Genomic DNA, 26955 nt, shown 5'->3' with positions numbered 1-26955 from the left:
GGATTGTTGCACCAGAAGGGCTTGTTCTGCGCTGTATCTCTAAAGGAATAAATAAACAAACAAACAAACAAACAAATCAATAAATAAAATGAAGACCTTCAACTGCCCTGAATGGTGGGAGCAAGTATAGAGGAGTGTTAGGAATGGATGATGTACACTCAGTGGACACTTTGCCTGGTACAGGAGTGGGACCCAGTGTGATCTTCTGCTGCTGTAGCCCATCCACTTCAAGGTTCAACATGCTGTGCGTTCAGAGATGCTTTTCTGCTCACCACTGTTGTAATATGTGATTATTTGAGTTATTGTCATCTTCTTGTCAGCTTGAATAAGTTTGACCATTATCCTCTGTCCTCTCTCATTAACAGTTTGTTTTTATCCACAGAACTGCCACTCAGTGGGAGTTTTGTTCACTGTTTGCACCATTCGCTGTAAACTCTACAGACCTTTGTGCATGAAAATCCCAGAAAATCAGCAGCTTCTGAGATACTCAAACCACCCTGTCTGGTGCAACAATTATTTCACGGTCAAAGTCACTTATTTCTTCCCCATTCTGATGTTTGGACTGAACAACAAATGAATCTCTTGATGATGTCTGCATGCATTTATGCACTGAGTTGCTGCCACATGATTGGCTGATTAGATGTTTGCATTAATGAGGTGTCTGTGTGTACTTAATATAGTGGCCACTGAGTCTCATTCCCGGGCTGCACACTAGTGGCCATTTCTGACGAAGTGATAATATAACCGAATATAAAAAACAAGGATTTAATGGCTTAATTAATTAATTGATGATATAAGCGTGTTCCTCCTATTTCAGCTGTCTGAGAAATATGGTCCAATCTTCACCATCAAGCTTGGGATGACGAGAGCTGTGGTTCTGGCTTGCTACGAGACAGTGAAGGATGCTCTTATCAACCATCCAGATCAGTTTGCAGGAAGAGCCCACACACCGATATTTGATGATTTAACACAGCGTTTTGGTAACTATCGACATCATTATTATCAAACCAAGTTACATTTGGTTGCATCCTCATTCTGCTCAGTTCAGTTCTTGTTGGAGGCTTGTTATTTTGAAGTGTAAAGCTTGCAATGGTCTCAGACACAACATGAACACACAAGATTATGCAGGTACTGAAACTCCAGAGTAATACACACAAAGTACTAGAGGAACTCAGCGGGGCAGGCAGCACCTACAGAGAGGAATAAAGAGTCAACATTTCAAGCCGAGGCCCTTAATTGTGACTGGAAAGAAAGGGGATAGAAGCCAAAATAAGAAGCTGGAGTGAGGGGAAGGAGTAAAAGATGGAAGGTGACAGGTGAAGTCAATTGAGGGGAAGGTGGGTGGATGGGGAAAAGTGCAGTTGAAGTGAGAAGCTGGGAGGGTAAAAGTGAAACCAGGTGAGGGGGAGATTTGGTAGGTCGAGGAGAAGTAGGGTGGATGATGTGAGAAGCTAGGAGCATCTTCAAATGTCCTTGCAATCGTTTGCAAACTCTGCTTAATATAATCTTATTATACCCAGATAATTTATCCCTGCGGAAATTTTCATTGGTGTACAGAGGAAGTGTGTACTATTGGGGGGGTGAAATGAGTCACCAAGCTGGACTTCCATCAGGGCACTATAAAATATTGTGTGGCCATATTTTAAAGAATTTGTTCTACCTGTTATCTTTGCCAGTGTTGATCCCAGTAACAACACACATGCAGGTTATTGGGTCCATAGGCTACCATAATTTACCCCTAGTATAGGCATGTGATTGGACAATCATGACCTAGAAAGTTATATGGCAATGTAAGAACAGAGGTTGTTTCTTGGTGTTTGGTGTAAGTATGTTGTATTGTAGGCCATGAACTAATTTAATATAAAAGAAAACATCTAACTGCAATGAGTCAAAGACAATGGAAAAAGGCAAACCAGATGTCTTTGTTCTAGCCATGTGGTGGAAGCAATGGATGCCGCCATTTTGTGAGACTGTTCTGCAACCTCCATTTTGTGAACTGGTTCTGCTCAGATGTAGCTGGATCAAACCACTTAGAAGTGAACAAATAAAGCACCTACTGATAATCTGCTGAACTCGAGATCAATTCCAAATAAGACATTGTTTGTGAGATGCTCATATACAACACCTTTCAGCCTTGTATTCATCAACCGGTCACAGCGGCTCCATGCAGTGGGTCATCCCCCTCAATAGTCTCCAAAGCTATGATTGAGAGTAAAGGCCACAGGGGTAATGTGTGGCTGCCCATTTCCCTTCCTTCTCCTGGTAGTCACCCAGGTACTGTACTCCTGAATCCAAGGGGTGACGAACTTCCTGCAGCTCCTATCTGTGACTTCCATATGAGTCAAAGGTCAGCGAGCTGCAGCTGCGGCTCCAGTTGCTTAACATGTTCTATCAGGACCTGCAACTCAGTGCACCTGGGTGCAGATATGGTTATCCAGGAATGGGATGGACTCCCAGAATTCCCACATGTCACACACAGAACAAAACACAGCCCTGGAGCCATTCTTGCCGCACTAACTGGGCCCCTAAATATGAGGAATGAAGAATAAAGAAATAGGAAAAGAAACTTATCAGCCTGATATCACATAAGTCCAATGAGCCAATGGCACTCCAACACTGGCCCACTCATACAATGACCACTCTGCTTGCTCCTACCTTATTATTCACCTTCCTAATGAATCCCATTCACTGATTGGATGCAACCAGCTCCGAAATCTGCCATGAAGCTCTACTGTTCCTTTTTTTTTGAACCTTTTCCATTTTTTTGCATGTATAAAACTATAAGTATTTATACATTCTTAAGCACACATTGAGATGATATAAAAGGAAATTAGACACTTAAATAGATAATTATGTGCAGTGGTAATTCTGATCTATTAGGCTAAGTAATGGTATTAGTTGTTAAGAAAAATAGTAGTAATAGTTTCCATATAAGTCTTCTGGACCATTTCTACTGGTCCAAAATGTTGTATGTAAGCCTATGTAACAACCATTGTAGGTGTTTATATCCTAATTTGTTCATGCTTGCTCCTGCCCCCAGACATAATTATCCAATCCCTATGTACTTATTTACTTAATTTTATCATTTTTATCCCTTTCCCAAATCTTTTCCTTTACTTGTGTTAATTCTCTATTTTCCAAAAAAAACCCAAAAAAAAATAGTAGACATTTAGACTAGGGGTGCTTACATTAGCAATATTACTGTGTTGATGAGAAGAGCAGTATAAATCACTAGGAGAGTCATCTAAAGTCTGCTCGCATTGGGGTGATATGTTCAATCCATTTATTCCAGATTTGATAAAATTTTTCTTTTTAAATTCTCAGGGAGTAAGTCAACTTTTCCATTTTAAATATTTCCAAGATAATTTCGTGCCAATCTTCTAATGAAGGTGGTATTGGATTTAGCCACTTTCTAGTGATTGACTTCTTACTTGCCGCTAAGAGGGCCTGCAGCAACTTTATATCTTCCTTCTGTTCAAGACTGTTTCATAAGCTTCAGCCACATATCGAAGTGATATCACTGCTTCCTCGTGTGCTCCTCCTCGCTGATTGGGTGCAGTTTTGGAAGGGAGGGAAGAGTAAAATTCATGACTTAAATTGTTAGCCTGGGTTACCATTGTTTACGTAATTAATTATTGTTGAGTTACATTGTGAACAGGCTTTTCCGACCCACGTGATCACAGAGAGAAGTTATAAACTTCTTGCAGGCAATGGTGGGAAATAAACCCCGGTCACCTGTTCTGCAAAGCCTTGTGCTAACCATTACACTGACACGCTGCCCCATTGATATTTGTGTTGAGCAGTTAAAATAAAAGCTCCAAATTAATTACGAGTTGAGTACTGAATTGCCTCACGTGAGTCTGGTAGCGATAGGTCACCACTATAACTCCATTAGATAGAAAGCATATTTCCTCATTTTTGATCAGTTTTCATTTGGGTAGCAGATTGCATTGACAACTTGTCTGAATAAATTATAGGCATCGCTTTCAGTAACGGGGAATCGTGGAGGCAAATGTGAAGGTTCACCATGTCCACTCTACGGGACTTTGGGATGGGCAAGAAAACTATTGAAGATAAAGTCATTGAAGAAGCCCATTTCCTGATAAGAATGTTTGAATCCCATAAAGGTAAGTCCAGGTGAGTAAACATAAAAAGCATAGAACATAGAACATTGCAGTATAGTAAAGGCCCTTCAGCCCACAATATTGTGTTGTCCTTTTCAACTACTGTAAGATTATTAATCTAAACCTTCCCTCTGACATAGCTCTCCATTTTTGATCGTCCATGCTCCTATCTAAGATTTTCCTAAATGTCTCTGATATATCTGCCTCCACCAGCACTTTTCATGCACTCACCACTCTCTGTGTGAACACTTACTAACATCTCCTCTGTACTTCCATCAATCACCTTAAATTTATCCCCCCTCATATTAGCCATTTCCACACTGGGACAAAGTCTCTGGCTGTCCACTCAATCAACGTCTCTTGTAAACCTCCATCAAGTCACCTCCCATCTTCCTTCACTCCAAAAACAAACCCCCTAGCTCATTCAGTCTATCCGCAGTAGAATGGGAAGCAGTGTGTTTCATCTGTGTATTAAAAAGTACCAGAAATTCGTATTCCAGAAAAAGCCTTTGGTGTCTCAGTGTGTGTTTGCTCAGCCTTCAGCTCACTGGTTACTGATCTGACTGGTGTTTGCCTTTGTACTAAACATTGCTGCCAAAGTCATGAGCTGGACATCAACAAAAAGAGTCAATTCAGGGTACTTAATAAAGAGTTGAAAGTTCAGATTTATTGCCCAAGTACATTATGTCAGCAGATAGTACCCTGAGAGTCGTTTTCCTTCAGACGTTCACAATAGAACAATGAAATACAATAGAATCAATGAAAAAGAACACTCAAACAAATACTGACAAACAACCAATGATATAAATTGGGTAAATATAAACAGATAATACGTAATAATAATAATAAATAGCCACAACTGGAAAAATAGCAGCAATGATAATATTCACGATGATTAGTATAAAAAAATTATTTGCTTTCATCAATACCTATTAATACATATCAATAATTTTCTGAAATATCCTGAAATAAGTGCCCAAATTTCAGAAAATATGTAAAACATATCCCTTACCTTAAGGAGAAATCACAGATGATGCCCTGTTATCAAAATATCATCCGATTAATTCTGCCCTCTAGTTTACTGAATCGGATGAAAATGAGGTATCAAATCGGAGACAACCAAACAAATTATACCTTGGCATACCTATATTTATTTCCTGCGGCGCATGAAGAAAGCTCACCTCTGTCCCAGGATATTGATGGACTTTTATCACTGTACTGTTGAGAGCATACTCACCAACAGCATTTCAGTGTGGTATGGCAATTGCCCCATATCAGTCCACGAAGCACTCCAGCGTGTGATGAAAACTGCCCAGCGGAGTATCGGCACCCAATTGCCCATCTTTGAGAACATCTGCCATAAACGCTGCCTGGGCAGTGCGAAAAACATTATCAGGAATGCATCTCCCCCAAACCATGGCCTCCCAAACGGTAGGCACTACAGGAGCCTCCGCCCCACACCAGCAGGCACAGGAAGAGCTTCTTCCCTGAGGCTGTGACACTGCTGAACCTCTCATCACAGCACTAAGCAGTATTGCATCCGTATGGTACTATGTCAAGCACTTTTATATTTGGGTGCTGTAGCACTTTTTTTATTCACAGTTATGTTGTAAATACCACTGTTCTTTGCATTTCTGGTCAGATGCTAAATGCATTTCATGGGCTTTGCATCTGTACTCGGCACAATGACAATAAAGTTGAATCTAAAAAAAGTCTAAAATATATAGACAATTTGAAATTATACGCTCCTTCATCAGTAAAGCCAAAACAATTATTTGAAATAGTAGAAATATTTTCTAAAGATATAAACATGAACTTCGGAGTAGATAAGTACAGAACATTAAACATAAAGGGAGGTGCAAAAAAGCTAGAAGAATGTAAAACAATATAACCGATGGAGGAATATGAAACATATAAGTATCTAGGATATCAACAAGCAAAGAAAATAGATCATAGTGTGATAAAGGGAAAACTTTCTACAGAATTTACTTCCAGGCTTAAAAAAGTCTGCCATAGTAAAAATATAATAAAAACAATTAACACTTTCTCTATACCCATGTTAATGTATTGTTTTGGCATAATATTGGTCTGAAACTAATCTAGAAACTTTACAAAGAAACATAAGACTTGAAATGACAAATTTTGGAAACACAATGAACACTCAAACACACAGATTAACACTATCTTGTACAGAAGGAGGAAGAGGAATAACAGATATTTAAAGATTATACAACGGTCAGGTAAAACTTCTGAGGATACATTTTCATCAACAACAACATGTTGTAGCACTATATGGAAGCATATGCAATTCTGATAAGAGTAAACACCACTAAACTTAAATGAAAGCACAACCCAGAAAAATAAAGAAATTATCTGTACAGAAGAAAAGATTAACTATAGTCAGGATCTAGGAGATGCACCTTTAGCAGCAATTACAGTCTTGAGCCTGTGTGGATAGGTCTATATCAGCTTTGCACATCTGGACACTGCAACTTTTCCCAATCTTCTTTACAAAACTGCTCAAGCTCTGTCAGACTGCATGTGGATTGTGAGTGAACAGCCCTTTTCAAGTCCAGCCACAAAAGCTCATTTGGATTGAGGTCTGGGCTCTAACTTGGCCATTGAGGACATTAACTTTGTTATTTTTAAGCCATTCCTCTGTAGCTATGATTTTATGTTTGGGGTCATTGTCTTGCTGGAAAGCAAATCTTCTCCCAAGTCGCAGTTCTTTTGCAGAATGCATCAAGTTTTCCTCTAGGATCTCCCTGTATTTTGCTGCATTCATTTTACACTCTACTTTCACAAGCATTCCAGGGCCTGCTGCAGTGAAGCATCCCCACAGCATGAGGTAGTCACCACCATGCTTCACGGTACGGATGGTGTGTTTTTGATGATGTGCAGTGTTTGGCTTACAGCAAACATAGATTTTAGTCTGGTGGCCAAAATGTTCAATTTTGTTTTCATCATACCATAGAACCTTCTTCCAGCTGACTTCAGAGTCTCCCACATGCCTTCTGGCAAACTCTAGCCCAGATTTCATGTGATTTATTTTTTCAACAGTGGCTTTCTCTTTGTCATTCTCCCATAAAGCTGCAACTGGTGAAGCACCCAGGCAACAGTTGTTATAGGCACAGTCTCTCCCATCTCAGCCACTGAAGCTTGTAGCTCCTCCAGAGTTGTCATAGGTCTCTTGGTGGCTTCCTCTCTAGTCCCCTTCTTCCATAGTCACTCAGTTTTTGAAGATGGCCTGCTCTAGGCAGATTTACAGTTGTGCCATATTCTTTCCATTTCTTGATGACTGACTTCACTGTACTCCAAGGGAGAGTCAGTGACTTGGACATTTTCTTGTTTCCAGTTCCTGTCTTGTGCTTTTCAATAACTTTTTTACAGAGTTGCTTGGAGTGTTCTTCTGTTTTCATGGTGTAGTTTATCCCAGGATACTGACTCACTGTCAGTTGGATCTTCCAGGCACAAGTGTATTTTTGCTGCAATCAATTGCAACACCTTGACTGCACACAGGTCTCCAAACATAGATCTCCATTTAACTAATTATGTGACTTCTAAAACAATTTGGCTGCACCAGGGATGATCTAGTGAGTCGTATTAAAGGGGCGGGGGGGGGGGAATACTTCTGCGATCAATTACTTTGTTTTTTTTTTATTTGTAATTAATTTAGGCCACTTTGTAGAGATCTGTTTTCACTTTGACATTAAAGAGTCTTTTTGTGTTGATCAGTGTCCAAAAAGGCAAATTAAATCCACTGTGATTCAATGTTGTAAAACAATAAAACACGAAAACTTGTGGGGGGGGGGTGGATGAATAATTTTTATAGGCACTGTACATGACATTTAGAAATCAATAAGTGAAAAACACCAGAAATATGCTGAATTTAAAGAGGAAAGTGAAAGACTATTCAGGACACTTAATAAAGAGTCAAATGGTATTCAGCATTTTCAGTAACTTGTGAATGCTCTCTGTCTCTGCAGGCCAAGAATTTAATCCAACCATTGAGTTAAGTGCTGCTGTTGGCAATATCATCTGTTCCATAGTTTTTGGTGATAGATTTGATTATGATGACCAAACCTTCATCAGTTTGGTAAAGGCAATGAATGAAAATTCTGAGCTTGCTGGTTCTGCAGTGCTTCAGGTAAGTAAGACCATAAGACCATAAGATGTAGGAGCAGAATTAGGCCATTTGACCCATCAAGTCTGCTCTGCCATTCAATCACAGCTGATCCTTTTTCCCCTCCTCAGCCTCACTCCCCAGTCTTCTCCCCATGACCTTTGATGCCATCGTCAATCAAGAACCTATTAAGCTCTGCCTTAAATACCTCCACAGCTGCCTGTGGTACTAAGTTCCACAAATTCACCATCCTCTGGCTCAAATCTCATTGTTCACCAGAAGTGCAACCACACATTCAGTACCATTACCCGTACGTCTGCTCATTGATGGAAATATCTGATCACCCAGTCATGTGGCAGCACCCAATGCATAAAGACATGCAGACATGATCAAAACATTCAGCTGGTGTTCAGACCAAATATCAGAACGAGGGAAATGTTAGCTTGACTGTGCAATGATCATTGCTGCCATATGGGGTGAGTTCAGTATCTCAGAAACTGCTGAGCTTTTTGGATTTTCACACAAAAGAATTTCCGGAGTTTGTGGAGAATGATACAAAAAAATAAAAATGCATCTAGTGACAGCGGTTCCGTGGGCAAGAATGCCTTGTTCATGACAGAGGTCAGAGGAAGATTGGCAGACCGGTCCAAGCTGACAGGAAGCCGACAGTAACTCAAACAACCACACATTGCAACAGCGATGTGCAGAAGAGCATCTCTGAACACACACCACATCGAACTTTGAATTGGAAGTACTGCAGAAGCAGAGGACCATGAGCATACGCTTTATTAGGGATGGGAGCTGCCCAATAAAGTCACTACTGAGTCTATTTCAATTGTAGTGTATTTGCAAAAAGTCCCAGCAGATATTTTTGGGATTTGCAAATACCTGCCCTTCAATTCATTAACAAAGCAACTTATATAGTCGACCAGTGAGTTTGCCACAGAGAAATGTTCTCCATTGGTCTATCAGTTCGCCGCCATTGTGTACCATCCAGTGGTTCCACACAGTGTTCAGACATGGCCTTTGGACTCTGTGGATCTGTCCTTCCAGACATACGTTCCTGATCAGAACAACTGTGGTAATAAACACCTATCAACAACTGTAATTAACATCAAGGATCAACTTCATTTGCCATACCCCACTTCATTTAGTGGGGTACCGCAAGGCTCAGTGCTGGGACCTCAGTTGTTTACAATATATATTAATGACTTGGATGAGGGAATTAAATGCAGCATCTCCAAGTTTGCGGATGACACGAAGCTGGGTGGCAGTGTTAGCTGTGAGGAGGATGCTAAGAGGATGCAGGGTGACTTGGATAGGTTGGGTGAGTGGGCAAATTCATGGCAGATGCAATTTAATGTGGATAAATGTGAAGTTATCCACTTTGGTGGCAAAAATAGGAAAACAGATTATTATCTGAATGGTGGCCGATTAGGAAAAGGGGAGGTGCAACGAGACCTGGGTGTCATTATACACCAGTTATTGAAAGTGGGCATGCAGGTACAGCATGCGGTGAAAAAGGCAAATGGTATGCTGGCATTTATAGCGAGGAGATTCGAGTACAGGAGCAGGGAGGTACTACTGCAGTTGTACAAGGCCTTGGTGAGACCACACCTGGAGTATTGTGTGCAGTTTTGGCCCCCTAATCTGAGGAAAGACATCCTTGCCATAGAGGGAGTACAAAGAAGGTTCACCAGATTGATTCCTGGGATGGCAGGACTTTCATATGAAGAAAGACTGGATAAACTGGGCTTGTACTCGTTGGAATTTAGAAGATTGAGGGGGGATCTGATTGAAACGTATAAGATCCTAAAGGGATTGGACAGGCTAGATGCAGGAAGATTGTTCCCGATGTTGGGGAAGTCCAGAACGAGGGGCCACAGTTTGAGGATAGAGGGGAAGCCTTTTAGGACTGAGATTAGGAAAAACTTCTTCACACAGAGAGTGGTGAATCTGTGGAATTCTCTGCCACAGGAAACAGTTGAGGCCAGTTCATTGGCTATATTTAAGAGGGAGTTAGATATGGCCCTTGTGGCTACGGGGGTCAGGGGGTATGGAGGGAAGGCTAGGGCGGGGTTCTGAGTTGGATGATCAGCCATGATCATAATAAATGGCGGTGCAGGCTCGAAGGGCCGAATGGCCTACTCCTGCACCTATTTTCTATGTATGTTTCTATACACAGTAGTGTGCCAAAGTCTGAGGCTCAAATATGTAGCTACAGTGCCTAAGACTTCTGCACAGTACTGTATATTGAGAATCAGAAATAAAAACACTTAGCTTTGTTTTAGCTCAGTAATATTAAGTGTTATTTGAAAACTGTGAAGACGTAATATACAGTAGTGTGCAAAAGACTTAGCCCCCCAGCTATAGACATGTGCCTAAGGATTCTGCACAGTACTGTACATTTGCATGTATTAGGAACTTCCTGTAGTGTGTTGGTGCGAGATGCAACTAAAAGAGCAGCAACATTTAACAAAATAAAGAATAAAAAATCTGTAAAGAATAAATTTAACATAAAAATATGAGATAAAATGTTCATAAATGCATAAACACCAGCATGTATTTACGATGTAAACAGCATTATAAAAAGTGATTTAACGTATTTAAAGTGCAGTGCAGTGATTGGGGTAATAGATAGAGGAAGAACCAGTGGATGTGGTATATTTAGAATTTCAAAAGGCTTTTGACAAGGTCCCACACAGGAGATTACTATGCAAACCTAAAGCACACGGTATTGGGGGTAAGGTATTGATGTGGATAGAGAATCGGTTGGCAGACAGGAAGCAAAGAGTGGGACTAAACGGGACCTTTTCAGAATTGGCAGGCAGTGACTAGTGGGGTACCGCAAGGCTCAGTGCTGAGACTCCAGTTGTTTACAATATATATTAATGACTTAGATGAGGGAATTAAATGCAGCATCTCCAAGTTTGCGGATGACACGAAGCTGGGCGGCAGTGTTAGCTGTAAGGAGGATGCTAAGAGGATGCAGGGTGACTTGGATAGGTTAGGTGAGTGGGCAAATTCATGGCAGATGCAAATTAATGTGGATAAATGTGAGGTTATCCACTTTGGTGGCAAAAACAGGAAAACAGATTATTAGCTGAATGGTGGCCGATTAGGAAAAGGGGAAGTGCAACGAGACCTGGGTGTCATTATACACCAGTCTTGGAAAGTGGGCATGCAGGTACAGCAGGCAGTGAAAAAGGCGAATGGTATGCTGGCATTCATAGCAAGAGGATTCGAGTACAGGAGCAGGGAGGTACTACTACAGTTGTACAAGGCCTTGGTGAGCCCACACCTGGAGTATTGTGTGCAGTTCTGGTCCCCTAATCTGAAGAAAGACATTCTTGCCATAGAGAGAGTGCAAAGAAGGTTCACCAGATTGATTCCTGGGATGGCAGGACATTCATATGATGAAAGACTGGATCGACTAGGCTTATACTCGTTGGAATTTAGAAGATTGAGGGGGGATCTTATTGAAACATATAAAATCCTAAAGGGATTGGACAGGCTAGATGCAGGAAGATTGTTTCCGATGTTGGGGAAGTCCAGAATGAGGGGTCACAGTTTGAGGATAAAGGGGAAGCCTTTTAGGACTGAGATTAGGAAAAACTTCCTTCACACAGAGAGTGGTGAGTCTGTGGAATTCTCTGCCACAGAGAACAGTTGAGGCCAGTTCATTGGCTATATTTAAGAGGGAGTTAGATATGGCCCTTGTGGCTTAAGGGATCAGTGGGTTTGGAGGGAAGGCTGGTGCAGGGTTCTGAATTGGATGATCAGCCATGATCGTACTGAATGGCGGTGCAGGCTCGAAGGGCCGAATGGCCTACTCCTGCACCTATTTTCCATGTTTCTATGTTTCTATGAAGGTAGGGATGGCCTACCGTAACTGGCGTGGTTGATCAGGTTAACTACCTGGGTGAAGAAATGTTTCAGATGGCATGACATTTTTGTTTTAATAGCTTTATAGCACTTTGCTGAAGGGAGTTTTTGGAAAAATTATTTTGATGAGTGGGTAGTGCCTGCAGTCATTTTTTAGCACACCTAATTTCACATTTTTAACGATTTGTTGCCACTTCTCTAATCCATGTAGGTTTTTGGTATTGATGATCAATTGCTTGTTTTGATGTTGATAGCATGGAATAGAACTTTATTGCCATTGCTCAAGACAACGAGATTACGGTGCTACTCCTGCCCCTGCAAAACAGATATTTACAATGAATATTTAAAGATGGCGCCGGTAACTGGCGACTTTGCGCGTGCTCTCCCGAGCAAACAGCCCTCGCCACTATCCTATACCCGAGAAACCCTCCCAAACCTTCACTTTAGAAAGATAAAGATCAACAACATCCTGGCGAAGCTACTGACCCAGCTGGAGGCCACCGCGCAAGAACTGCCTCTGAAACTCCAGACCGCACCTGGACCCGACCAGCGAGGCCCACCATGTTCCCGGAGACCCGCGGTCTGCTACCGTGCCGGAGCACTTGGAGACACAGCCCATTCCGACCAGAAGCTCTCCGGAGCAGGCGACCACACAGGAGTGACGGCAGAGACCCCAAGGTGCCCCGGACGATTCCCCGGAGCGACCACCGAGTGGTAAAATGTATATATGTTGTAACTCGGTTACCTGTCTGGACACACCCCTCTGCTGACTGCCCCTGTGGCTCCTCCCACAGAATCCTGTATAAAGGTATTCGCCTTGCCCCTCCCCCTCAGTCCAGGGGCAGACACTCACTGTGGAGGTCGTATTGTACAGCGAATGAAAGCCTTTTAGTATTTAACCAAACCTCAGTCTTTTGGAGTAATTGAAGGTGCTTCAATTTTATTTGCCGTAAAGCCCCGTTGGTGGCCATCCACAGCTGCCGGAAGTGAGCCCTCTGCCGCCGACCTCGGAAATCGAGCCCTGTGACTCGGTTTAAAGACTTGTTTCAGCAAGGAGCCCGGCCTTCCGGGATTAAGTGTCCGCTTCCGGGCCCGACCCAATCGACAGCCCGGGCCCCCGGCAGCTGGAAGTGGCAGGGGAGCCTCCCACGTTATTCGGCCCAACCCGGAGCGTCTAACGACATCGATTCCCGCGGGCCGCGTCCACCAACAGCAAAGAGCTGACAACAACACACTGCATCGATGGAGACCTGGAAAGATGCACTACTTACCAAGAAAGCGTGGGAAAAGAGCTGGGCTGCTGGTCAGATTGAAGCTGAGGGGCTTCGGGGTCCCTGTGCCCACCATCCTACCAGCTAACGTGCAAGCCATAGAGAACAAGGCAGATGATCTTAAAGGGAGACTCACCTACCAGGGAGATGCAGAACTGCTGTGTATTCTGTTTGACCGAGACCTGGCTTCCCCTCCCACTCCCGACTGTGCCATCTGACCAGAGGGATTTTCGATCCATCGGGTGGACCGCACGGCGTCTTCGGGCATGACGAGGGGAGGTGGTGTCTGCCTACTGATCAACACTGGGTGGCACTCGGACACAGTGGCACTGACAAGCTCCTGCAGCCCGGACCTGGAACACCTGTCGGTGAAGTGTCATCCCGACTATCTGCCATATGGGGTCGGGTTGGACGGAGGAAACGGATGAGGTCCTCCGTGACTGCTTTGAATTGGTGGACTGGTTAGTATTCATGGACTGGGCAGCTAACCTCGATGGGTATGCCTCAGCTGTCACGGACTTTATTTGGAAATGCACGGAGGACTCTGTGTCTCGCAAGACCTCCAGGTATTCCCTAACCGGAAACCTTGGATGAATTATGAGGTCTAGTCCCTTTTAAAGGCTAGAGCTACAGCTTTTAGGTCTGAGGATACCAGTCGCTACATGGAATCCAGGCGTGAACTCCGGAAAGCCATTAAGGGTGCCAAGAGGCAATATCAGGCCAAGTTGGAAGCCCAGGCTAACCAGAGGGATGCCAGTAGACTGTGGCAGAGTCTAAATGAGATCAGTGGGCGCAAAGAAAAGGCTGGGAATATCAATAACTGTGGTGCTTCTCTTCCTGGCGAACTTAACGTATTCTACGCAAGATTCGAACAGAAGAGGAGCATCCCTCCAGATGAACCAGACCTGGTGGCCTCGAGATTCATCATCACTGAGGAGGACATTAGAAGGGCCTTCCTGAATATAAATCCAAGGAAGGCGACGGGCCCAGATGGCGTCCCAGGACGGGTTCCCCGGGCCTGTGTAGCGAGCTAGCTGGAGTGTTTGCTGGCATCTTCAACTACTCCTTGCTTCAGTCTAAGATCCCCTCGTATTTTAAGAAGGCAACGATAATCCCAGTGCTGAAGAAGAGCAAGGTGGCATGCCTGAATGACTATCGACCTGTAGCTCTGACATCAATTGCTATGAAGTGCTTCGATAGATTGGTTATGGCACACATCAGCCACAGCCTACTGGTCAACCTGGATGCTTTGCAATTCACCTACCAGTGCAACAGGTCAATGGCAGATGCCATCTCTCTGGCCCTACATTCCTCCTTAGAACACTTGGAGAATAAAGACACATACATAAGGCTTCTTTTCATTGACTACAGCTCTGTCTTTAATACCATCATTCCAAGTAAACTGATTCCTAAGCTCCGGAACCTGGGCCTTAGCACTCAGATCTGCAGCTGGATCTTCAACTTCCTCACAGACAGGACCCAGTCTGTAAAAATAGGGGACAAGCTCTCCTCTACAATCACTCTGAGCACCAGTGCCCCACAGGACTGTGTACTCAACCCCCTGCTGTACTCACTGTACACCCATGATTTTGTAGCGAAGTTTCGATCAAACTCAATGTATAAGTTTGCTGATGACACAACAATTGTAGGCTGTATCTCAGGTAATGATGACTTTGAGTACAGAGAGGAAATTAAGAACCTGGTGGCATGGTGTAAAGACAATACCTATCCCTCAACGTCAGCAAGACGAGCGAATTGGTTGTTGACTTCAGAAGGAGTAGCGGACCGCACGACCCAATTTACTTCGGTGGTGCGCAAGTGGAACAGGTCAAAAGCTTTAAGTTCCTCGGGGTCAGTATCACAAATGACCTGACTTGGTCCAACCAAGCAGAGTTCACTGCCAAGAAGGCCCACCAGCGCCTTTACTTCCTGAGAAAACTAAAGAAATTTGGCCTGTCCCCTAAAACCCTCACAAATTTTTATAGATGCACCGTAGAAAGCATTCTCCTGGGGTGCATCACAACCTGGTATGGAAGTTGTCCTGTCCAAGACCGCAAAAAGCTGCAGAAGATCATGAACATGGTGCAGCACATCACACAAACCAATCTTCCGTCCGTGGACCCACTTTACACCGCACGCTGTCGAAGCAGTGCTGCCAGGATAATCAAGGATACGACCCACCCAGCCAACACACTTTTCATCCCTCTTCCCTCCGGGAGAAGGTTCAGGAGCTTGAAGACTTGTACGGCCAGATTTGGGAACAGCTTCTTTCCAACTGTGATAAGACTGCTGAACGGATCCTGATCCAGATATGGGCCATGCCCTCCAAATATCCGGACCTGCCTCTCTTTTTTTTTTGCACTACATTACTTCCCATTTTTCTATTTTCTATTTATGATTTATAATTTAAATTTTTAATATCTACTAATTTAACTGTTTTTAATATTTAATATTTGTAATCCAGGGAGTGTGAAGCGCAGAATCAAATATCGCTGTGATGATTGTATGTTCTAGTACCAATTGTTTGGCGACAATAAAGTATGAAGTATATGGCTTAATTTGTTTTAAAAAATCCCATATTTACATGCAACAAGTGATTTTGATAGTCCATAGCGCGCAAATGCCATTGTTAAGCTGGGGTAAAGCATTATTCAGCTGCAGAAAACCCTCGGGAAGAAGTTGTTTTTCAGTCTTACTGTCTTGCCTCAGAGTTTCTGTATCCCCTACCAGATGGCAGGAGATTGAACAGACAGTGTTCAGGATGGGTTGGCTCTTTAATAAGGTTATGAGCATGCCGTTGGCATTTAGAGTTGTAGATTGTCTCCAAGTCCAGTAGTTGAGTCCCAGTGATGTGCTGAGCCACACTAACCATTTGTTGGAGTGGTGTGTGATCAGTTTAACTGCAGCTTGAGTACAACACTGCAATTCCGTATGTCAGTATGCTCTCTATCGCACTTTGACAAAAGTTGGCCAGCAATGTTTGGAGCAGATTAGCTCTCCAGAAGCACCTCAGGTAGTGTAGTCACTATGATAGATTCATAGAAAAGTACAGGGTCAGCAACAGGCCCTTTGGCCCGTCTAGTCCATGCCGAGCCATTTAAACAGCCAACCATGTTCCAGAGTGCCCTACCATTCACCATGCAAGACCTACCCTGGTTGGTCCTACGGAGGTGCAACACCTCGCGCCTCTGTCATTTTTCAGTGGATTTTTTTTCCATTTGGTCCAGATTCCCCCGCAAGCCATGGTAATCTTCCTCACTAATCACCGTGCCTTCCCTATTATCATAGTTATGTTGACGGAACAAGAGAGCTTCTCAGTGATGTTCATCCACAAAAACCTGAAGCTGGAATTCCTTTCCACTAGCTCACCATTTATGAATAACAGGGCTTGTTTGTCCAGGACCTCTTGCCCTCCTGAAGTCAATTATCATTTTTTGTTTTCTTGATGTTGAGTGATCGGTTGTAGTTCCTGCACCAATCAGACAGAGTTTCAGCACCTCCTCTCTGTTTGGTATTGCTTGTGATTAGGCCAATCACAGTCTTGTCATCTACAAATTTGGTGATTGACTTTGTAGCATGAGCAGGAATGCAGGGATAGGTGAAGAGAGAGTGGAGAAGAGGGTTCAGTGCACACCTCTGTGGGGCACCGGTATTCAGGGTTGGGGGAGGGGTGTTGATGTGCACTTGCCTAGTATCACCATCTGAGAAAGATTAGTGAAGAAGTTCAAGATCTAGATACAGATTGATATGCAAAGACCTACATTGTGGAGCTTGGCAGCGCTTGTACGGTAGTGTTATTTTAAAGGCTGAGTTGTAATTAACCAACACCATCCTGATGTAGGTGTCTTTGTGAGCTTAGTGTTCCAACACAGTCTGAAGGGGGATCAAATTGGCATCTTTAGTTGACCTATTGATCTTGTAGACAAGCTGGTGCTAGTTCAAGATAGCTGGCAGGATATCCTTGATGTGGGACATGACCAATCTTCTCAAGCACTTGGCAACTATGGGAGTGAGTGCCCCTGGTCTGTGGTCATTAGGACATGTTGCCACTGATGCCCCAGGGATTAGTGTGACGGTGGCTGCTTTGAAGCATGCTGCAACCATAACCAGGGACAACGAGATGTTGTAAATGTCCATCAGAACTTCCTTCTACTTAAAAACATTACTATCAAAATTATTGTTCTTATGTTACAGCTTTATAATGCTGTTCCCATACTGGGATTTCTATTCTGTTCAAAGAAGAAAATTTGGAAAAATCAAAACTTGATTCGGCAGTTTATCGAAGACTTCATAAACAAGAACTGCCAGACACTGGATGCAAATGATCCAAGGAGCTTTATTGATGCGTTCATGTTAAAGCAGCAGCAGGTATGTTCCACACCAGCTCATAGTTTGTATGTTATCCTTTTTATAGAATTCCAGAGTTATTGAAGTATTTTGAATTTAATCCCTGAGGACATGGTGGGATTCAAATTCCTGTCTCTAAGCTCCTGTGTTCTAAAAGGAGGATGAGGTAACCATGGCTGACATGGAAGTCCAAGACACCAGCAGTATGGAAAGTGTCAGGGGGTAGACGTGAGCATTTACAGAGAGAAGGCGCTTGGGAAGCTGAAAGGTCTGAAGGTAGATAAGTCACCTGGATCTGATGGATGACACCTCAAGGTTCAGGAAGAGCTAGCTGAGGAGTTTATGGAGGCATTACTAGTGATATTTTAAAAGTCACCAGATTCTGAAATGGGTCTGGCGGACTGAAAGTTTGCAGGAATCATTCCAATATTTAAGAAGGGTGAGAGGCAAAAGACAAGAAATTATAGGTCAGTTAGCCCGACTACAGAGGTTGGTAAGATGCTGGAGTCCATTACTAAAGGTAAGGCTGCTTATAAAGATAAGATCCCATGGTATTACATGATTGATCCATGGTATTAGCATGGATAAACGATTGGCTGACAACAGGAGGCAAAGAGTGGGAATAAGAAGGGTGTTTTCTCTTTGGCTACTGGTGACTTGTGGAGTTCCATGGGGGATGGTGTTGGGAACACTTATTTCACATCATACGTTAATGATCCGGATGACGGAATTGATGGCTTTCTGGCCAAATTTGCAGACAATATGAAGATATGTGGAGGGACATGTAGTGTTAATGAAGCTAGGAGCCTTCAGAAGGACTTGGGCATATTAGGAGAATGGGCAAAGAAGTGGCATATGGAATACAGTGTAGGAAAATGTATGGTCATGTACTTTGTTGGAAGAAATACAAGCATAAACTCTTTTCTAAATGTGGAGAAAATTCAGAAATCAGAGGTGCAAAGTAACTTGGGAGTCCTTGTCCAGGATTCCTCAAATGTTAACTTGCAGGTTGAGCTGGTAGTAAGGAAGGCCAATGCAATGTTATCATTCACTTCTTGAGGGCTAAGGTATAAGTGCAAGAATATAATGCTGAGGTTTTATAAGGCATTGCTGAGACTGCACTTGGAGCATTGTGAGCAGTTTTATTCCCTTATCTAAGAAAGAATATTCTGGAATTGAAGAGGGCTCCAGAAGACGTTCACAAGAATTATTCTGAGAATGAAAGGGTTCACATATGAGGAGAGTTTGATGGCTCCTGGACCGTACTTTTGGGAAGAATGAAGGGATCTCTTTGAAATCTGTTGAATATTTGGAAGTGTGAATATTGAGAGTGTGGTTGTAAAGAGAATGATTCCTGTAGTTCCTATATTGGACGGGGGTGGCGGGGGGGCCGTGAGCGGGGGGGTAGTTCCAGGACCAGAGGGCACAGCTTCAGAACACAAATAACAGTGATGAAGCGTAACTTATTCAACCAGAGGGTGGTGAATTTATGGAATTCTTTTCCACAGTTGGCTGTGGTTGCGACATCATTTAGTATATTTTAAGAACGTTAGTGGGGCTTTCTCTCTGTCTGCTGTGCTGGTGTCGGCATCTCCCTCACCTGTCTCAGTTGTAGAACTGTCATCATGCTGTCGTGCTTGTTCATCAAACAAAGTTTGGTCATCTATTTGGTACATTTTATTTGTTTGGTCACCATCTATTTGAGTAGAATTGCTCTTCTCATTTTCAACATGCTCTGATTGTGCTCTGATTATCAACATCTCTTGTACCGCTTACACTGTCACTTGGCACTGCAGCCCCATGCTGTGACGATGGTGCAGCAGCAACTGCAGTCGGCGGGCCTTTTACAGATGCTGGACCAAAGAAAGATGTTACATTTGCGAGACTATTTAGACGTTTTGTTTTGTTGTCTAATATTTTCCGTTTTTCAGAACCACTAGGATAGGTGCGTTTCATTTTGCTCTCATTGAAATGTAGCCTTCTTTGCAAGGAGCAATGTTTACAAGTGAAGGAAATATTTTTATGTATTTTCTCAGATGTCAGTCAGCCAGCGCCCACTGGTGGTTCGGCTGGCAATAGCAGGAGAATATTGCGGCGTCTGGGATCTGTGCATTAAATTTTTGCATGTCAGTCGAGGGCCACTGAGAGGGCGGAGCTCTTGAAACGGGTGAAACATAGCTAAGGCCGCCTATGGGCCCACAATGTTATTTGCTCTGGTGCGCTTATTATTGAATTCGCATCTGGGAGGAGCGACTACGCTTGTTGCTGCAGCAACGAGCGTAGCCACTCCTCCGGCATGCGAGTTAACTTCTCTCCAGTTGCTGAACTAGGCATTTCAGTGGGTCCCAGTTCGCTCAGTTTTTGCCCTGGAATCCTGGTCCTGATTGCTGGACGAAGCCGTAAATTAAAAGGTGCCGAGCGATGTCGTTCGCCGGTGCTTACTCACTGGATACTGTGACTTTGGCGCTTCTCTGCACCCTCACAGCGTTGTTTATCGCTTATTTTCGCAATGGGTCTAAATCTCACGTAGAGCTCAACTTCCCCCTGGGACCCACTCCTCTTCCGATTGTCGGGAACCTGCACCTCCTGGATGTAAAGAAGCCCGACCTAAGCCTCATGGAGGTAAGAAGAGTCGCGATCCAGACCAGCAAAGACTGGACACTGTGTACCGGTCCTACCGAGTGCCTGGGAGTGTCGTTAGCAAATCAATTCAATATTCCGGGAAACACGGCAGAAAAGTTACACGCAATACACATAAAATATGCTGGTGAACGCAGCAGGCCAGGCAGCAGCCACAGGAAAAGTTACAGTCGACGTATCGGGCCGAGACCCAAAGGACCCGATACGTCGACTGTACCACGTCCTATAGATGCTGCCTGGCCTTCTGGGTTCACCAGCATTTTTTATGTGTGTTGCTTGAAATTCAAGCATCCCAGATTTCCTCGTGTTTGCGAGAAAAGTTACACAATACTTTCGCAACTTCCAAACCGAACCAACTACCACTTGGGAATCCCCCTCCAAGTCACTCACCTTCCTGACTTGGAAGCATATCGCCGTCCCATCATTGTCGCTGGGTCAAAATCATGCAATTCCCATCCTAATAGCACTGTGGGTGTACCTACACCTCAGGGACTGCAGCGCGTGAAGAAGGCAGCTCATCGCCACCTTCTCAAGGGCAACTAGGGATAGGCAATAAATGCTGTCTTAGCTGGCGATGTCCACAGCCCAAACATTAATAATTTTAAAAAACCTCTTGTTGCAGATACTACCGGTTCTAGATACAGCTAGTCAGTGTTTCGACATGAGGAGATCTTCTCCAAGTATTTTTTCTGTAATACATGAATATTTACGAGAAAAAAAACGTGCAACTTCTTAGTCAATACGTTGAGTGGTGTCAAAATATATTTTAAAATATTAGTATTGCTGTTATTTATGTGCCCCTCCCTGGGATGGTATGCTTCCACAATAATTAAGTGGCTTTCTTGCCCGACCCGGCCACTCTCTATCCTGTAGCGGAAGAACCCTCGGTCAATTGGAGTCTTCATTTCCTCCCTTGGAAACCCCAGACAATTCGGATCGGCAGTGACATCTCCTCCACAATCTCCAACAGCACAGGAGAGGTTAACCAAAAGGCTTTGTGCTTAACCCCGCTTTATATTTATGGCTGAGAGGTTAAGCACAGCTCCAATGCCATACTTAAATTGGCTGACGACACCGTTGTTGTTAGCTGAATCTGAGGTGGTGATGAGTCTGTATATATCTGGGAGATTGAAAATCTGGCTAAGTGTGACATCAACCACAATCTCAACAAGCTCGAAGGGCTGATTACTGACTTCAGGAGGAGGAAACCAAAGATCCACGAACCAGTTCTTATCGGGTGATCAGAGGTGGAGAGGGTCAGCAACTTTAAATTTCTCGGTGTGTTAGCTAGTTATGTGTGTGTACATTTTATTAGTTTGTCTTTTGTATTTGTAAAGTGTGCTGCCTTTTGCACAACGCCTGTTTGCCCAGTTGGGCATGGTCCTTCTGATTCGATGTTATGGTTACACACGTAAAAGTTGCTGGTGAACGCAGCAGGCCAGGCAGCATCTCTAGGAAGAGGTGCAGTCGACGTTTCAGGCCGAGACCCTTCATCAGGACTAACGGAAGGAAGAGTGAGTAAGGGATTTGAAAGTTGGAGGGGGAAGGGGAGATCCAAAATGATAGGAGAAGACAGGAGGGGGAGGGATGGAGCCATCCCCTTCTCGCAATTCCTCCGTCTCCGCCGCATTTGCCCTCAGGATGAGGCGTTTCATTCTAGGACGAGGGAGATGTCTTCCTTTTTTAAAGAAAGGGGCTTCCCTTCCTCCACTATCAACTCTGCTCTTAAACGCATAAAACATACGCAAATTCAGATATTAATAGAATGGAGCCAGGGAGTGTAAACTGAGAGCAACCGCCATAGAGAGAGTCTACCTGTAACATGTGATTTGTTTAAAGACCAGCTGATGCGCATACTACTGTTGTTCGATGTTATGGTTCTTGGATTTACTATGCCCGAAAGAAAGCAAATCTCAGGGTTGTGAATGGTAATATATATACTGCAAAATAATTTCCAGAACTTTGAACTTAATGCCTCGACTTATAAATGCAAGCATGCCATCTGCCATCTTAACCATCCTTTATACCTATGTAGCCACTTTCCGGGACCAATGAACTTGCACCCCAAGATCCCTCTTGTCATCAATACCAATAACTGTCTTGCCGTTCATAATGTACTCTCTCCTTGCAATTGAAATGTAAAGAAATAATGAAGGTTCCGGTTCTGGTGAAGAAGATGGTGCCAGTATACAACGTGACCAATGGCGTTGTCCTGCAGACAGTTCACAAAACTATTTCTTTTACTTCTTCTATCAAATATGATTGTTTTATTAACCTAAGTCCAATTGGAACCTGCGATTTACCTTTTGATGGCGTCTTTTTGGGTCGATTAAGCAATCTGGTGCTTTTTTCATCTCTGAAGGAGGTCGGTGAGGTTTGCAGAGTGTGTGGACTGAGTGCCAAGAAACCTGGAGACATGGTATGAGCCAATGATCGACTTCATTTCTGGCTGCTTTTAGACTAAACTTTAGAGGACCCTGCAGTTCATGTTATATGTATTTCTGGTTTCTTGTTACTTCTCTTGTTTGTGATTTGACTCCTTTCTTATTGCTATTTTGTGTGATTTTCATCAGGGTCGACTGTCTCTATGGCTTGCAGGCAACGAATGACATAGTACTACAAGGAACTAAACTGAATTTTCCTGGACTGTTTCAAGGATGCTGTGGTTTTGATGTTTTATATTCTGTGTTTTTCCCTTGTTCTTTGCAATTTGATCTTTTGTTCTGCATTGGGTGTTTGATGTTTTCTTTGACCGGGTTCCATGGTGTTTCCTTCTTTCGTGGCTGTCTGTGGAAAGGCGAATCTCAGGGTTGTATACTGCATGCCTACTTTGATTATAAATGTACTTTGAACTTCGAACTTCAAACATTGTAAACATTTGAAATATAAATGTTATAAACTTCGTCAAAAATAAAAAGCCCGGGTATTTCAGGTTTAAGAGGATGGAATTACTCAGAGCCCATGAAGGATATAGAGGTAGCAGAAGTCAGCGGAAGCAGGGAATTTGGAAGAGCAAAGAAGTCATGGAATATGCTTGTTTTAAGCCTAATTATAAAACACTTTGGGTTGCCGTGGTAGCATAGAGGTTCATATATCACAGCTCAGGGAATCGGAGTTCAGAGTTCAGTTCCGATACTGTCTATAAGGAGTTTGTATGTCCTCCCCGTGAGGAGCGTGGGATTCCTCAGGATGCTCTGGTTTTCTTCCACAGCCCAAAGACGTTCAGGTTAGGGCATTCATTGGTCATTACAGATTGTCCTGTGATGAGGCTAGGGTTAACTAGGAGCGTTGCTGAGCAGTGAGGATTGTTGCACCAGAAGGGCTTGTTCTGCGCTGTATCTCGGAAAGAAAATTGAACAAACAAACAAACAAATAAATAAATAAAATGAGATCTTCAACTGCCCTGAATGGTGGGAGCAAGTATAGAGGAGTGTTAGGAATGGATGACGTACACTCAGTGGACACTTTGCCTGGTACAGAAGTGGGACCCAGTGTGATCTTCTGCTGCTGTAGCCCATCCACTTCAAGGTTCAACATGCTGTGCGTTCAGAGATGCTTTTCTGCTCACCACTGTTGTAATATGTGGTTATCTGAGGTAGTCATCTTCTTGTCAGCTTGAATAAGTTTGGCCATTGCTCTCTGTCGTCTCTCATGAACAGTTTGTTTTTATCCACAGAACTGCCACTCACTGGGACTTATGTTCACTTTTTACACCATTCGCTGTAAACTCTACAGACCTCTGGGCATGAAATTCTCAGGAAATCAGCAGCCTCTGAGATACTCAAAACTCCCTGTCTAGTACCAACAGTTATTCCACAGTCAAAGTCACTTCTTTCATCCCCATTCTGATGTTTGGACTGAACAACGATGACCATCTTGACGATGTCTGCATGCATTTATGCACTGAGTTGCTGCCACATGATTGGCTGATTAGATGTTTGCAGTAATGAGGTGCCTGTGTGTACTTAATATAGTGGCCACTGAGTGTCGTTCCTGGGCTGTACACTAGAGGCTATTTCTGATGAAGTGATAATGTAACAGAATATAAAAAACAAGGATTTAATTGTTTAATTAATTAATTGATGATATAAGTGTGTTCCTCCTATTTCAGCTGTCTGAGAAATATGGTCCAATCTTCACCATCAAGCTTGGGATGATGAGAGCTGTGGTCCTGGCTGGCTACGAGACAGTGAAGGATGCTCTTATCAACCATCCAGATCAGTTTGCAGGAAGAGCCCACACCCCGATATTTGAAAATTTATCACAGGGTTTTGGTAACTCTCGCTATCATTATTATCAAACCTATGTTACATTTGGTTGCATCCTCATTCTGCTCAGTTCAGTTCTTGTTGGAGGCTTGTTAATCTAAAGTGTAAAGCTTGCAATGGTCTCAGACGCAACATGAACACACAAGATTAGGCAGGGACTGAAACTCCAGAGTAATACACACAAAATAATGGAGGAACTCAGCGGGTCAGGCAGCTCCTACGGAGAGGAATAAAGAGTCAATATTTCAAGCCCAGACCCTTAATTGTGACTGGAAATAAAGGGGGTAGAAGCCAGAATAAAAAGCTGAAGTGAGGAGAAGGAGTACAAGATGGAAAGTGACAGGTGAAGTCAATTGAGGGGAAGGTGGGTGGATGGGGAATGAGTGTGGATGAAGTGAGAAGCTGGGAGGGTGAAAGTGAAACCAGGTGAGGGGGAGATCTGGTAGGTCGGGGAGAGGTGGGGTGGATGATGTCAGAAGCTGGGAGCATCTTCAAATATCTTTGCAATCCTTTGCAAACTATGCTCAATATAATCTCATTATACCCAGGAGACTTATCCCTGCGGAAATTTTCTTTGGTGTACAAAAGGAGTGCGGTACTGTTGAGGGATCTAATGCAGGGGTCCCCAACATTTTTCGCACTGCGGTCCGGTTTCATATTGACAATATCCTTGCGGACCGGCCGACCGAGGGTGGGGGGGGGGGTGGGGGGGGAGGGTTGAGTTGTCAACGGACAAGAGTAACAGTCAAATACGCTGGGTTTTCCCTATTTAGACTACAATGACCATGAAGCCTTGCGCGGGCCCAGTGCGCACGCGTAACTTGCGCATGCGTGTACTATTTCTTTCTACAAATCGTTTTTGGCGATTCTGTTCGCGTGGGCGGGGGGCGGGGGGGGGGGTGTTAATCACGACCGGAATATAGATAATAATTAGCTATTACACTCAATTTCGTTTCTAAAAGGGTTTATCTAACGAATTTCATATCAAACACACAACGCAAATTTTCCTCGCATGAATATAGTGATAAGTCAATTATCAGGGGAAACAGGGGAGCTTGAAGTAAATGTTGAACGAACTTCCAGTAGAAGTGGTAGAGGCAGGTTCGATATTATCATTTAAAGAAAAATTGGATAGGTATATGGACAGGAAAGGAATGGAGGGTTATGGGCTGAGTGCAGGTCAGTGGGACTAAGTGAGAGTAGCGTTCAGCACGGACTAGAAGGGCAGAGATGGCTTGTTTCCGTGCTGTAATTATTATATAGTTATATAAGTCAACAGCATCATAACATTTTAAGTATCGATTGGATATTAAACACGCAGCATATATTTTCCCCGTATGAACATATAAAATCATTGCAACACACCAGTATCGCTGAATCAGTGGGAGCCCTGGGCTTGTTTTCCTGCAACAAGACGGTCCTATCGAAGGGTGACGAGAGACAGCGATAGTCGAACGGGGATCCTAATGTCCAGTCTATTCCGCAATTTAGTTTTCGTTGCATTCATTGCAGAGATACGTTGGAAATGGAAGCAACGTTTTCAGTGCTTTCGTAGCTATCTCAGGATATTGAGCCTTGACTTTGATCCAGAATGCCAGCAGAGATGTTACGTCAAACATACTTTTCAGCCCGCCGTCATTTGCAAGCTCGGGGAGTTGATCTTCTTCCCGCGCTGAAATGGGTGACGCGAAGGTAATGACATCGCATGCGTAATGGCTCAACAGTGGCCGTGACAAGGAATGAGGAAAGGTGCAGCTGACTGCTATCGCCAAATCATAACGTTTACTCGTGGCCCGATAGAGCATGCTCTGCGGCCCGGTGGTTGGGGACCGCTGAGCTGCAGTATAGCTCTAAGTTGAAAGTACATATATCACCATTTACAACCCTGAGATTTGCTTTCTTTCGGGCACAGTAAATCCAAGAACCATAACATCGAATCAGAAGGACCATGCCCAACAGGGCAAACAGGCGTTGTGCAAACGGCAGCACACTTTACAAATACAAAAGACAAACTAATAAAATGTACACACACATAACTAGCAAACACACCGAGAAATTTAAAGTTGCTGACCCCCTCCACCTCTGATCCCCCGATAAGAACTGGTTCGTGGATCTCTGGTTTCCTCCTCCTGAAGTCAACAATCAGCTCTTGGAACTTGTTGAGATTGCTGTTGAGGTCACACTTAGCCAGATTTTCAATCTCCCAGATATATGCAGATTCATCACCACCTCAGATTCAGCTAACAACAACGGTGTCGTCAGCCAATTTAAGTATGGCATTGGAGCTGTGCTTAGCC

At 43.6% G+C, this 26955-nt stretch overlaps 1 pseudogene; it reads left to right on the top strand.

Moving 5' to 3' along the window:
• LOC140203175 (cytochrome P450 2K1-like) overlaps positions 1 to 26955 on the top strand; it is a 210827-nt pseudogene that overhangs the window by 10479 nt on the left and 173393 nt on the right.

The sequence above is a fragment of the Mobula birostris genome, chromosome 9, assembly GCF_030028105.1.
Source record: "Mobula birostris isolate sMobBir1 chromosome 9, sMobBir1.hap1, whole genome shotgun sequence".
In the NCBI taxonomy this organism is placed as follows: domain Eukaryota; kingdom Metazoa; phylum Chordata; class Chondrichthyes; order Myliobatiformes; family Myliobatidae; genus Mobula; species Mobula birostris.
The sequence above is the reverse complement of the archived record's forward strand: the minus strand, read 5'-3'. Positions and strand labels throughout refer to the sequence as shown.